At 32.4% G+C, this 15,753-nt stretch overlaps 1 long non-coding RNA gene across 8 annotated transcripts in view; it reads right to left on the reverse strand.

Annotated features, from left to right (window-relative positions):
• Positions 1–15,753, reverse strand: part of LOC141551936 (uncharacterized) — a 484,713-nt gene that overhangs the window by 20,360 nt on the left and 448,600 nt on the right. For 4 of the 8 annotated variants that reach the window (XR_012485020.1, XR_012485017.1, XR_012485019.1 and 1 more), the window contains one exon: positions 4,223–4,318. This is a non-coding gene — a long non-coding RNA (uncharacterized LOC141551936). Of the gene's footprint in view, positions 1–4,222; positions 4,344–15,753 lie in introns of all 8 variants that reach the window. The other 4 variants (XR_012485014.1, XR_012485018.1, XR_012485015.1 and 1 more) reach the window with 1 other exon arrangement.

A 15,753-nucleotide genomic window follows, 5' to 3' on the forward strand; every position in this document is an offset into this window, starting at 1 on the left:
GATAAACTAAAGGGATTCTAGGAGCTCCTACTAATGCAGTACTGTGATCATTATCTTCAAAAGCCATGGAAGAGTGAGCAACATCTCAACCTCATTTTAGCTTTGATCAGTTTCTTGTTTCAGGATATAGGGCATTGGGAAAATAGGAAACATTGATAGGGAAACAGATATACAAATGATGATACATTGATGCAAAGGAATGTTGCTATACTATAAGAATCTAAGAATGCAAGTAATACAAAGAATCTGGAAAGACAGATTAGCTGTTGCAAAGTAAGGTAAGTAGAATGAAGAAAACAATGTACCTAATGACTATAAAAATATAACTGAACATATCAATAATAAAAGAATAGAAACCGAATGCGCTGAGATTATATTGCTCAAACTTGGACCTAAAGAAGAAATATGAGAAGACATTTTCCCTTTCTTTGTAGGAGATGGAAAATATTAATCAGGCAATAAATACTTATTAAATGTCTATCTATGTGTTCCAGGAGCTAGGGAAAAGGATATTGCTCTCAATGAGCAGTTTAATGGTGGAAAATGTGCAAAGAAATATACAAGATAAACTGGTGTTCAACAAAGAGAAGACACTATAATTGAAGGAGATCAGGAACAGCTTCCTGTAAAAGAAAGAATTAGCTAGGACTTGAAGGAATTAAGGGAAGCAAAGAGGTAATGATGAAGAAAAAGAACATTCTAAACATGTAGGGCAACCACTGGAAATTGCTAGAACTGGAAGGTGGAATTTCTCATTCAAGAAGAGCAAGGAGCCAAGTGTTTTTGAATCACAGAATATGTGTCTAGAGTGGAGGTTGAATATATGGTATAAGACTGCAAAGATAATGGGGAGGGAGGAAGATTAGGAAGATTATTGAAGGCTAAATAAAGGATTTGTATTTCTCTTGGAGTTTATTGAGTAGAAGTGCCACACAGTTGGTTGGCAGATGAATAGAGAGTGGAAACAGACTTGTGTCAGGCAGATCAATTAGTAGGCTATTAAAACAGTTCAGGCATGATCACGCATGCATAACATTAAAGACCATATGGGTAGAGATAATTTGAAGATCATAGGTTTCCCAGAAGAACACTGCCGGTCCAATTGAAGAAATTAAATTTAACAATTCTAATAGCAGACAACAAACTCTGAAATTAATTAAGGAAAAGGTTTTCAAATGTAAAGGTAAGGAAATTTGAATAATACAAGACTATTCTGCATTGACCAGAAGTCACAGAAATAAGTGGAAAAATATCATCTGAAAAACAAGAAAACTCAAGATGCAATCCAAAAATGGCATACCTGAAAACCTTAGGCTAATTATCACTAGGAAAATATGGATGTTCAATAAAAGCATCATTTGAAGGATTTCTCCAAAAATTAAAGATGATTTCTTTTACAAATATTCTAGACAAAATACAGAAAAGGTAAACAAATACAGGTCTCAAGAAAATCAAAATTAACAGAATAAATTATTCTAGTTCTAGATATTATTTAAAAAAGAAAAGAAAGGCTTAGAAAAAGAAAGCTATTTATGAGGTTAAAAATAACCTTAATAAGCAAATAGAGGAGCTTCTTCCTGTGAGAATACAAAAAGATAAACATGAAAATAGGCCTAAGATAAGAGAAGTGATAATAGAGAAATAGAAATGAAATACAGGGCACTGAACCTTACAACCACTCCTCTCCCCTCAGTTGTATAATTTGTGGGAGCAGGGGAACTAAACTGCAGGTAGGAGAGTGAGCTTAGAAAGAGAAAAGGAGGTAGAAAATAAAGTGGAATGTGCTATATAATTCTTGAAGAAAAATTAATTCCCAAAGTCTCTTGGAATGAAAAATAACTAAAGGACAATGGATACGACAAAGAAAATAATTGAAATAGGAGAGTCTAAATGAGAAATCTAAAATTGAGTTGTGGGAAAGGATCTCAATGAAAGGCATTCATTTGGAAGAAGAGACTTTTTTCATGGAAGATAGACTCTACAATGGACAAAATCTGCAAAATTTGGTGCTCAAAGATATCAGTACCTCTAAGAGCATGGTGTGCTTCCATAGACAGCATCCTGTCAAAAAAAAAAAAAAAAAATCAAAGTACATGGGAGCAACCAGCATACAAAGAATGGAAAGGTATGAGCTCAGAAAGGAAACATCATGGCAAATGTGAAAGAAAATTGACAGGGGGAACACAAGGGGTAGAAATACATTGTACAATTAAGGATACTGATAAACTTCTATCACTTTTATCCTCTCTGTCTCCTTTAGGAGTTTATATATCTAAGGCTGAAGAACAACAGAAAAAAGGGAGAAAGGATAAAACATTTAGAAGGTGAGAATTGTTTAGAAAAAGGAATGCAAAGTAAATAAAGATTTACATAAGGAATATATCTAACAAATGAATAAATTATAAGAATCACAAATTAAAATTATAAAGAGTAAAAATTAACAAAGCCTCAGTTAAAAGATGATAGAAAGAAATCATTTTAAGAAAAGGTATGAAAAAAGCATTTTAAAAAACTACAAAACTAAGGAAAGGGGTGTCAAATGACAAGGAAGAAATTAAAAGAAAGCTGAGAAAAGCTGGTGAGAACATAGTTGCCTTAAAGTAGGCTAAACAGTAATAAGGAGGAAGAGAAACATAAAAAGCAACATTAGAGACAAATGGAATAAAATATAAGTTCCTTATAACTTTAAAATGTGAATAGATTGAAGAAACCAATAGAATTAAAGAAAGGAAAATAGGATTTAAAAAAAATATCCACAATATGTTCCTTACTATAAATGTGCTGAAAATGTTTAAGAACACAGAATAGAAATGGGGGCTTCCAACAAAATTTACTATTTCTGGTGAATCCAAAAAAGCAGGGTTGAGAATCATGCTTTCAAATAAAGCAAAACCAAAAATTCATAATATAAGTAGAAACTAAAAATGGGAATCAATATCATTGTTAATCCTATATGCTACAAAAACCTTTACATCTAAGTTCATAAAGGAAAATGAATTACAAGAAAATGTAGACAGTATATAATAAGAGTAGTAGATTTTAGTTTTTCCTACACACAGACATTGGCAACAATTCAAAGAAAAAGGATGATAGCTTCAAAACAATTCAAAGTGAATGCTGTCCAATTACAAATAACCAGCATAGCCCCAAATATGAATTATGAGAAGAAACTTACCAACCCACTCCACTGTTATTTAAAACCTCCAGGAGGTAGCATATTTTCATGCTATCCAACAGACTTGCCCCTTTGAATTCAGAGAAAGGTACCCATACTTTGTAAAGGGATAATACTACGTTAACACATTGTTAACATATTATCACCTCTTCATCTGTGATTATATCCTGTCACTAAATCAGCTGAAGGGAGATGGGAGTGGGGAGGATAAAATCCCCATCTTACATTAATCAATAGCAATTCAAAGAAAGATGCAGAAAATATAAAATCCCACTTGTCCTTTTATGATTAAAAAAACCCCAAAACATTTCATTCAGAAAAGTTCAATTTTAAAGATTCTCCTTCAACAAGGCATGATGTCCAAATGATCCAAAATTCATTGAAAGCCCTTAACAATCACAAGATTTCAGGAAGATACCAGAGAACCTGGTGTGATTCTTAATCTCATAGAACATAATATGGGGAAGAGTATTGATAATCACACTACTCCAGTTGATAGGCCAGCATAAATATTCCTTATTTTTCTCAAGTTGCCTTACTTTGCCTATTTATCTTAATGCTGTGACATATTGATCAAGACTAATGGCACAATCAGAAAAAGTGAGAGCTATGGCTATTCAGACAAACATTCATTTGAACATGCCCTTTATGAATGAATGAATGAATGAATGAATGAATGAATGAATGAATGAATGGTTTGGGTAAATGGTTATTTGTAAGGCACTGTATTTAATTGACCACATCTCATCTACCTCAACACCCACTCCCTTGATTTTCTTCTGTTCTCCAAATAAGTACTGAGTGCAGAGGAGGTCTTTGTGGACTTAGGCCAGCTATTTTCAAAAGTTAAATTGGAAACTAAAAAGTGGTTCTCTGAAAAATCACTGTTTTCTTAAGTTACTAAGTTTTCCTATTCCTAAGTTCCATCATGTTTTTATGGGCCAAGATATTGACATAGGAATTAGAATAGAAACTCACAAATTTCAGAGATATATAAAATGCTATATTACATTATGCTATAGATGGGACATAAGAATTTTTACTCACTTCCAAATTTCTTCAATTTTTGTGGTTTCTGAGGTTACAGTGGAATCCAAGTCTCTCTGGGTTGGAGTTCATCTGTTCTTGACAAAATATGACTTCCTGTGTCAGAAGAAGAAAGTTGTAGCTAAGGAAAAATAAATGAGGACAATTGGATGGAATCATTTTTAACCAAAGCTGTTTACAAGTTAAATATAAATAAATTAGCATCACTTTTCCCTAAAAATATATTGGGGAAAGGGTATAAAAAATCTGGGAGGAAAACAATAGTGTTGAAAAGACTTAAGTTTGCCCAAGTCCTTTATCTTTGGTATAATATAGAAATTCTGGAAATCTAAATTCAGTTAATGTGAGGAAAATAAAACAGGCAAGTGGGCAGATAATAAGAATGTCTATCCTAAGACAATAGCTAGAATTGGAAAACACTTATATTGGCTGTTCTGATGGCCTTCATATCTGGCAAGTAAGTCCCTCCAAGTCTGCTATCCTCTTCCTAAGATGGTCCAGTTATGTATTCTCTAGCTATCCTCATTAGGGTCTGTATCAAAGCTGCCATGGCTTTGAAATAATCTAGTAAGTCATGTTTCAGAAATGAGTTCCCAGAAGACTCTTGGGGGAAATAGAGGCTACAGGGAATTTTAATATCATCACAGTGGGAGCCAGAGTTTTCTGCTCCATCAACTGTCATTCACTGAATTCCTTGTTACTGACTGTCACTATGTGTTCTAAGAATTTATAACCATAGATTATAGCTATCTGCAAAACATTTGGATCTGTGTGCATTTGTCTCTGGCATATGCCGTTACTATGGTACCAAGCTTTTCAGACAAAGACATTAGAGATGCACTTGGCCCTGATCTCTATTCCATTTTGACAAAGTGAGGTCAAATGGAGACAGTGTAGAATAGCCAGAATAATGAGTTTCTGCCTTTTCTGAGCAATGATCATGGAATATTTGAAGAGAAAGATAGATTTTGCACCTGTCTTCCAATGGAAGTATATCCAAGTAAGGGTAGATCTCAGGAAGGAGAGGTCTGGAGTCTAAAAATTTCAGTCAAGATTGATATGATTTAATTTTTTCCATTTCTGGACTGCAAGGTACCAGTGACATACTTTTACAAGTGTAAAAGTACAGACACTACTGATATTTGGAATCTAGGTCCAGTACTTATCAGCTGTCCAATGGCATCATTCCATGGATTTCATAATGGTCAGTTCAAAGAAGCAATCTTATCCCTTAGGAGGTAGTGTGCCACGATGGAAAGAACAACACTTTATATAGAACTAGAAGACATGGTTTCAAATCCCAATCTTATTCTTTATTTCCTGTATGGCTAAAAGTAATACACTTAACCTTTGTGGTCCTCAGCTTCCTCATCTGTAAAAAAAGAAGTCTGTGGACTAGAAAATCTCTAAGATGCCTTCTACATCTAAATCAATGATCCTGTCATTGTTACAAATAGAAAAAAGCATTGCAAAGGGATATGGTATTAAATTTTCCTCTACTGGAATGCTAGTATTGAGTCATTCATAACAAGATTTAGAAGTGGAAAGATAATTAGCTGAGAAAGGATGAGTAACAAAGGAAGAATGTCAAATAGTTAAGTGCAAGAGATTTGAAGTCAGCACTCATGGTGTGATTTCTGGTAATCTGCCCCTCTCCAACTATATGACTTTTGACTATCACTTAGTCCTTGTGAATCTGTTATCCTGCTTAAATTTTGGTAGGGTGAGAATTTCCCCCTGTCATGTCTTCATTCAACAAACAAATCTTCATTGATGAACATCCACGTACAGATGAGAGGAGGAATTTTTTTTTAAACGGATAAGCCATATTCTGTTCTTTAGATGTTCTATTCTATTTACATACACAAGCATTTGCACATGTATAGAAGACATGTATATAAATAACTTTTTAAAAACTAGACCTGTGATTTTATAATGTAAGGAGCACACAGTGGGAAACTTCCTTTATATTGGTAAAAGTATGGAACTGGCACCTGCTCTGAAACATATGGGTTCAGTGAGTTGCCTGAAGCACTGAAAGGTTAATTATCTTTACTAGGTTCCCACAGACAGTACATAGCAGAGATGGGGCCTCAGAATAACTATTCTATGACTTTGAAGCAAAGTTCTTAATTATTATCCTCAAACTGTCTCTCATACACAAATAGCACTAATGCTAATATACATACATATACCTATAGATGTATAAGTATCTATATACATATCTATGTCTATCTATATATGTGTATATAAGGACACATATACATATGTACACACACAGAGAGACAGAAACACATTTAATCAATTTCCATTTCTTTGCTACCACAAAAAGGGTTGCTACAAACATTTTTGTACATATGGGTCTTTTCCCCTCTTTTATGATTTCTGTTTTGATACAGACCCAGTAATGGCACTGCTGGGTCAAAGGTTAGGCACAGTGTTATAGCCCTTTGGGCATAGTTCCAAATCTCTCTCTAGAATGGTTGAATCATTTCATAACCCCACTAACAATGCAGTGGTGTCCTTTTTCCCCCATCCTCTCCAACATTCATCATTATCTTTTCCTATCATTTTAGCCAATCTGAAAGATGTGTACTGGTGTCTCTGAGTTGTCTTTAATTTACATTTCTCTGATCAATAGTGATTTGGAGCAACTTTTCATATGACTAGAAATAGTTTCAATTTCTTCATCTGAAAATTATCTGTTCATATTATTTATCAATTGAAGAATGGCTTGAACTATTATAAATTTGAGTCAATTCTCTATATATTTTGGAAATGAGGCCTTTTTTTGGGGGGAAGCTTGCAGTAATTGTTTCCTTGGGATTATAGTTCTGGAGTTCTACAACAATGCTTCTTGTGGTTTTCTTTGCGGGGTCTCTTCCCAGAGGTGATTGATGGATTTTCTGAATGACTATTTTGCCCTCTGACACTAGTGTATCAGGGCAGTTTTCCTTGATGATCTCTTGAAGAATGCTATCCAGACATTATTATTATTATTTATTATTATTATTATTATTATTATTATTATTATTATTATTATTATTATTATTATTATTATTATTGGTCCTAACCTTCAGGAAGACCAATAATTTTAAAATGTTCTCTCCTAAATCTATTTTTCCAGGTCAGCTGTGTTTCCAAAGAAGTATTTTACATTTTCTTTCATTTTTTCATTATTTTCAGTTTGTTTGACTGATTCTTGAGGTGTCATAGAGTCAATAGCTTCCATTTGTACAGTTCTAGTATCTAATGTATGGTTTTCTTCAGTTAGCTTTTGTATCTCTTTTTCCATTTGATTAATTCTACTTTTCAAGGTGTTATTTTCTTCAATGGATTTTTTTGCATTTGACCAATTGTGTTTTTAAGGAATTGCTTTCTTTAGTCAATTTTTGTCCTTCCTTGTCTAAGCTGTTGACTCTCTTTTTTATAGCTCTCATTTCTTTTCCCAAATTTTCTTTTATCTCTTGTATTTGATTTTTTAAATCCTTTATGAGCATTTCCAAGAAGCCTCTGTTGGCTTGAGACAATAACATCACCCTTTCAGATTTCCCATGTGGCCATATTATACTCTTCTCAGTTGGAATTTTGGTCTTCTCTGTCACCATAATAGCTTTGTATGGTTAAGGTTCTTTTTTGTGTGTTCTTCATCTTTTTTTTTCCTTTTTTTACCTTTAAGATCAAGATCTACTCCTGGAACATAGGAGGCACCATCACAAGCTTCTTGTACAATTTTTGAGTCATGGCATTTAGCTCAGGGGCCTCTTATGCTTGGGGTCTTGGCCACAACATAGGGAAGCCCTACCTGTTCTCTCCATGTTATACACAGGTTTTCTGGGCTGGCAATTTGACTTTTGTGCTGGAACTGGAGGCTTCCCCACTTGTCTGCTTTGTTACTGAGCCAGGACTGACATTTCACTTGTTGATCTGCTGGGATTAAGACCCTCTCACTGACTTTTCCAGATACTATCTCAGCTGGATTGAACACTTCTTTCACCCTAGTGAGATTGACTTTTCTTGAAGTCCTTCCAATCTATCTTGAGCTGGGGAGTTGTTTTATTCCATCAGTCTCTGTTCAGAGACTTGATTTATGTGGTTATTGAGAGAAACTGGGAAAGGTTAGCTTTACTCCCCCAACATACTCTGCTCCCACAACTCTCTAATGAAACATTTATTTTAACTTCTATTTGCAAATGAAAACATTCAAATATATGATCTAAGTTATAAGAAATGAAAAAGATATGAAAAATAAATATATAACATGAGATCAAATACCCTCCTACTTTAAAAAGAGGTAAATGAATACACATTTCTATAATTTTCATTATTTGCCAACAATTAACCCCACCACAAAACAACATAAAGTGATGTTTATATTGTAGTATCCACATTCTCTTTGCCTGCTCAATTTTTCTTTTATCTTCTTTATTGTGCTTACAATATGTATTTGTTGATTTTTTATTATTGTCTTTACTCACATAGTTTTAATATTTTTATGTTGTCTTTCTTATGATATGCTAGCAGTGGAAATCACTGTGTCAAAAGGCAGAGATATTTTTTGTAACTCATTTCATAATTGCATATTACTAAACAAAAATTTTGGACTAATTCACAATTATCGGCAATATAATAGCCAAGCTATTTTTACTGTGACTATGCTAACTTTTTGTAAAAATGTAAATGGAGTTCTAAGAAATCTCAGGATTATTTTTATTTTCATTTTCTCTAAATATTAATGATTCCAAATATTGTAAATATGATTAGTGATAATGTATAGGAATAGGATTTTGTTATGGTTGTTGCTAATTGCCTGTTTATATCCAATTAGTAGACAATTGAACTTATAAAACAGGAAAATGGATATTTGGTAAGGGTTAAAAAATATATGTTTAATCAGTGGGATATATTCACCATATAATATACAGAAATAAACATATTAGCATAGTGTTTATAAACCCAAAGATCTTAACTACTAAAATAAGGTTTCACCATTCAGGAAAATTAAAAGATACATATGAAAATAAGGTATAAACCATCATTTCATACTATATAACAATGGAAGGTTCAAATGGATACATGACAAGAATTATAAAAATCACATCATTTAAAAATACAGAGAATTTAGAAAGAAATTGTCTTTCAGAACTATTTATAAAAGAGTTCATGGCTAGACAAAAGATAGAATGGCTCAAGGAAGATAAAATTAACATTTTAACTATACAAAATTTAAAAGACTTTGCATAACTAATACCAATGGAGTTGAAATTAGAAGGAAACCAATTTATTGGAGGAAAATATTTTTCTCAGGAAAAAAGTCTCATTTTCAAGATATTTATGAAACAAATCCAAATTTATATAAAGAGGCATTTCCCAATAGAAAAATGACCAAAGTGTGTGAGGATATACAATTCTCAAAAGTGAAAATCTAATCTAGCAACAACAATAACAAAAATGAGGTGGAAGGAGGATTGCCTAAAATGACTAATAATTAGAAAAATGCAAATCAAAACAACTCTGAGATTTTATCTCATACTCTGATGGACAAAGATGACAAAAAAGAAAAATAACACATGTCAGAGGTGCTATGGAATTACATTTGCATTAATGCACTGTTGGTAGACCATGAATTGGTATTGTAATTCTGAAAAGTAGTCTAGAATTATACCATAAAAGTCACCAAATTGTGCAATCCTTTTGACTCATGATCTCTATCCAAAAGAACTTAAAGGGGAAAAGACCTATATGTAAATATATATATTTTTTTCTGGGTATTTTGTGTGTGAATTCTATTTTTTTTATAATGACAAGGAACTAAGGAGTTACTGATCCATTGGAAATAGCTGAATAAACATGGAATGTAGAAGAATATTATCACATCATTAGAAATGGTGAAAGGGTTATTATCAGAGAAACCTAAGAAGACTTGTATGAATTGATGTAGAATGAAGGGGAAAGAGTCAGAAGAATAATTTATATAAATTTTTTAAAAATTACTTACCTTAACAATTCAATTAATGCAAAAACCAACATCAATTTTAGGGGACAGATGTTGAGGTCTGACAAGAGTTACCAGACATAAAGATGATGGACTCAAAATACAGAATGAACAAATCTTTTTGAACAAATCCAGTGTGAAAAGTCATTTTTTCTTGACTGAATATTTTTTAAAGGGGGATGGTTTCCTTTCTTTTTAGTAGGGAGATAGAAAGAATTGGAAGGTAAATGGCAAATAGGAATGGAGTTCCCCTTCTCACCTATCATGAGAATAGAAAAACGGGGAGAAGAAATTGCTAAAAGGAACAACCTTGAATATTACATGTTGAATTTATTATATATTTTAAGGAAAAAACTATCTTTACACAATAAAAGAGTCACAGTTCCTTTCACACTCTTTCCCTTATATTCTACAATGCATATGGAAATGCTAATTTTATTCGCTATTGTTAAATTTAGAATTTAAATGAAAAATTAAGTGGTCAAAATAAAGAAGAAGCTTTAAACACTGATAAGTTTGCATGAGTTTCTTACAAATTTTGGATGGCACACTTGTTAGGAGTATTTGATGCAAAGATATTTCTCCGTCTATTTCTTTCCTTCTTACTCTGGATGCACTGTTTTTCTGTGCAAAATATTTTAATTTTTATAGAATCAATTTCATCTACTTTATTATAGTTTTCTCTAAGTACAATGTGTTAAGAATTTTTCCAGTCTCCATGGCTGTGGAAAATGTAACAGTTCCTCTTAATGGCATTTAAAAATATTCAGATTATCCATTTGAAATTTAATATAATGTAGAGTATGAAATTTAGGTTTATTGCCTTTTTTCAATAAATATTTTTGATGAATTCTCTCCTGAGAATTTTTCAATGTTAAGATTTATTGAATATTAGACTAATGTATGCATATGTCTTAAGCTTGTTATCTATCCTATTTTTCTTATTTTTTCTAATTACAGTAAGAGATTTGCTAATAAGTGCTTTATATTAAAGTTTGAAAGTAGAGATTATAAATCTCCTATCTTCTTTGTGCTTAGGTATAATTTATATAGTTCGTTTTAACCTTTTTTTTTTTTTTTTCCCATAAAAAGCAGGCATCATGACCTTGACTTGGAGTCAGGGAGAACTGGATTCAAATGGTGTCTAGGATTTGAAGTTGCGTGATCAGGGATAAGTCTCTTACCTTCTTTAAAATCTCAGCTTTCTCCTTTTAAATAGATTCTCTAGGATTCTCTAAATATACTAACATATCCTGTGCAAAGAGTGATAATTTTGTTTCCGCATTACCTATTCTAATCATTTTGATTTATTTTTCTTCTCTTAATGCCAAAGCTAACATTTCTAGTACAATATTGAATAGTAATGGTGAGAGTGGGCACCATTGTTTCACCCCTGATTTTACTGGGAATGCTTCTAATTTATCCCCATTGCATAGAATGCTTGCTAATGGTTTTAAATAGATGCTACTTATAATTTTAATGAAAACTCCATTTATCCTATATTCTCTAGTGTTTTAATAGGAATAGTGTATTTTATCAAATGATTTTACATCAATTGAGATAATTATATTTTTATTAAGTTTGGTTATTGGTGGTCAATTATGCTGATAGTTTTCCTGCCTTGCATCCCCAGTATAAATTCTACTTGGGCATATGTATTTTCCTGTAAACAAATTGCTGTAGTCTTTCTGCTTATATTTTATTTAAGATTTTTGCATTAATATTCATTAGGGAAATTAATATAGAATTTTCTTTCTCTGTTTTGACTGAAATTTTTAGGTTTCAGCACCATATGTGTGTCATAAAAGAAATTTGGTAGGACTCCTTCCATTATTTTTCCAAATAGTTTTGGAATTAATTGTTCTTTCAATATTTGGTAGAATTCACTTGCAAATCTATCTGGCCCTGGAGATATATTCTTAGTGAGTTCATTGATGGCTTGTTCAATTTATTTTTCTAAAATGGAACCATTTAAGTAAGGATTCTGGCTTTTAATCCAGTCTGTTGTCCAGTTCCATCTTATGGGAGAGTTCATCCCATTCACATTCACAATTAAGATTACTAATTCTGCATTTCCTTCCATCCTAGTTTCCCAAGTTATATTTTTCTCCCTTTTCACCCTTTCCCTCTTTACTAGTGTATGGTTATGACTCCTACCTCCTTCAATCTGCTCCTTTGTTCAGACCTCCCTTTTTTTTAGTCCCTCTCCCCATTCTTATTATTTCCCTCTTTTACTTCTGTCCTCTCTGTGCCTCTTTCCTTTTCCCTTTCCCCTTCTAATACTCTATAGGGTAAGACAAATTTCTATACCAAATTAAGTATGTATGTTATTCCCTCTTTGAGTCAAATATGATGGGATTAAGGTTCAAACAAGGTGCATCCCCCCTCTCTTCTTTTCCTCAACTATAATAGGTATTTTGCACTTATGTAGTATAATTTAATGTTTGTGAATCCTGTCACTCCAAAATCCATTCAGAGGCTTAATCTTATGTTGATTCTGAGGGAAGTCAGGAAGAACTAAAGCAACGTCCTGTCTATACTCTGTCATTTTGATTCCACCCTCCTCAGCTTTTTCCTTTTTAAATGGAGATAACAATAGCACATACTTCATATTAGATATCATATAATGTGTAAGGGAGTAGTTTTGACAAACCTATCTCAATCAATAAACAGAGTAAACTAAATTTTAAGGAACTTTAACATAAGCTTATCAAAATTGACAAGGTTATTTAATTTAAAAGGTCACAAGACTTTTGTACATTGGATAAAAAGCAAATGGCACCATTAAAAAAAATATACAGTTACATGTTCCTCAAGAGATAGTCAGATCTCTTAAACTACATTAGCAGAAGCAATAACAATATCTTTGGACCTGTTGTACTAATCATAAAGTATTCCCATCATTACCTAAGAGACATTGAGGAAAGGCAGCTTTCCAAAAATTACTTCTTGGAATGCAAATAAGTGATAGCTATGGTTTCTAACAATGCATGGACTATGAGAAGAGATTTTTGCCCTCAGGAAACTTCTTGAGTATTCTATGAAGCAAGGAAAGGACTTTCAATAACCAGTTGTAAGCTATTCTTTCCTTATTTGCTCTCTTTTCATAAGCATGTTACTACCTTTTAATTTTATAGTTGAATCTATGTGTTTAAGGGGAGAATGTGACTGGAGATTGGGATAACTACTGGAATGTTTGTCATCTTTGCTATATTGGAGAGATCTAACTATGAAAAATAAATATCATTCTATCCAAGCTTTCCTTTCTTCTTATAAAAAATATATATGTCACATAAATCATGGTATATTAATTTCCAAATTTTGAATGCATTTTTATATTTAAAATGTATCTATATCCTTTTTCCTGATTAATTTTTAATGATTTATAGAAATTATAGAAAATGATTTCTATAAATTAATACCAATATTGCAAGAGTGTTATTAAATGGCATTAAAAGATAGAACACAATTATTCCCCCAGGAATTAAAAATATATAACATGTAGATAGTAATAGAGAGTTGCTTGTTAGAAATAAATAGCCTACAACATGGAACAAAAGAAGAATTCTGAAGGAGTTAAAAAGGTATTATAACAAAAGCAATTACAAAAAAGAGAAGATGGCAAGGGGTGATATCAAGTAGACAGCCAGAATGACTCACTGGCACCCTTAAAATATTAAAAGAAAGTGATAAAAGACTCTTCTCCTATGAGGTAGGAACCTCATGTCAAATATATAAGATGATATGGACAAGTTACACAAGATGGGCAGTCATGGAGGGGTTGTTAATAAAGATACTCGAACTGATGATGATTGTAAATCCCTTTAAGAATTTGAGAAATTATAGAAATATTATTAATTTTGTGGGTTTAACATATTCTACTGTGATGGTAAAGTTTGCTATTGTTTTTATTAATTTCCTTAGATTTCCTAAATAAAAACTTACAAACTCAAATGTGATTTTTTTTCCTTTTCCTTACCATTATTTCTTCTTTTATTTTTCTACTCATTACCATATCTAATATTTTCAAGATTGGATTCTATAGTCATCTTTTGCACAGACAAACAGTACATCCAGAGTAAGAAGGAAAGAAATAGACTGGGAAATATCTTTGCATCAAATAACTTCTAACATATTATTTTTCAGTTTTCACATCAATTTTTGTGAAATAGTGAGTTCTTATTCCAGAAACTAGAGTTTAAATGTTTATCAAATACTAGATTACTATAGTCACTAATTATTTTGTTATGTGTATCTGACCTATTGCATAAATTCACCATTATATTTCTTAGCCAGTACCAAATGATTTTGATTACTGCTGCTTTATAATATAATTATAATATAATAGCAACCATCTTTTGTATTTTTAAAAATTAATTCCCTTGACATTCTTCCCCTTTTATTCTTTCATAATATATATTTGTGAAAATATTAAGAAGTTCCCCAAATTGTGCTCTCTTCTCATATTCCCAGTGTGCTATGCCTTGGGAAGTTGCTTGACTTGTTTACTCCCCAGCTTATCTCTAAATATATTGCAGTGATATTATGCATGACAAACCTATCTAGAGCTGCTATGATCCATGGATTCAGGTTTCCTGTTTGGTCAGGAACTGACAGCAAGAAACTCAATTTCTTTAAGAGCTCTGGAGATTTGGATGTCTTGGTAAGATTAACTTCTTCCCAGTGTTCTCAGATTCAATGAGAAAAAATAATTGCCTGTCAGCCCCACCTCCAAGATTGCCCCACCATTGCTGATCCCCCTGGAAGAGAATAGATTGGTGATTTCGATTTTTAAGAAGACTCTATTTTGTGTTTTTACCAAATGCAGGCTTTAAGATTTTTGAACCACTATTCTAAAATGACTGGACCAAAGAAAATTAAGCCCTACTTCATTTGTCTTTGGTTTCCTCATCTGTTATATCTACTAGTTGAAACAATTCCAGAAAGTTGATTCAGCCAAGGACACCTAATCCTCTCAAAGCCTCAGGAGGACATCACTTATATTTGGTTCAGATCTACAAAAACTGCGATCCAATTCCCCAAATTTGTTGAATGGAAGGGTAAGAATTGTTTACTTTACACCATCTGCCCCAAGCACTGAACCTGTTTATTTCAAACCTATTTATCAAAGCTCTGATTTAAGCTTTGAAAGGTTTCTTTTTTCTTTTTTTTAATGTTAGGGTTTTTGCAAACCTCTATTCATTTGGAGATGTGGTCTTATTAGACATTGGACTACAGCACATTTCACTGGGTTGAGCAACATTAACAGAAATGACAATTGTGATGATGATGATGATGATGATGATGTTGATGATAAAGGAGACAAGAATAATAATTGATATTTACATAATGATTTAAGATTTTCAAAGCATTTTACTAATGTTATCTCATTTGATTCTCAGAATAATTCTGGGAGGAAGGTGCTATTATTATTCCCATTGAGGAAACTGAGATAACACATGTGAAGATAATAATGTAAGTCTGGAATTGCAAGCTGGAGGAAGATTTTGGAGTTTGCATTTTATCTGAGAGGGGA

Source organism: Sminthopsis crassicaudata, chromosome 1, assembly GCF_048593235.1.
Source record: "Sminthopsis crassicaudata isolate SCR6 chromosome 1, ASM4859323v1, whole genome shotgun sequence".
NCBI lineage: Eukaryota > Metazoa > Chordata > Mammalia > Dasyuromorphia > Dasyuridae > Sminthopsis > Sminthopsis crassicaudata.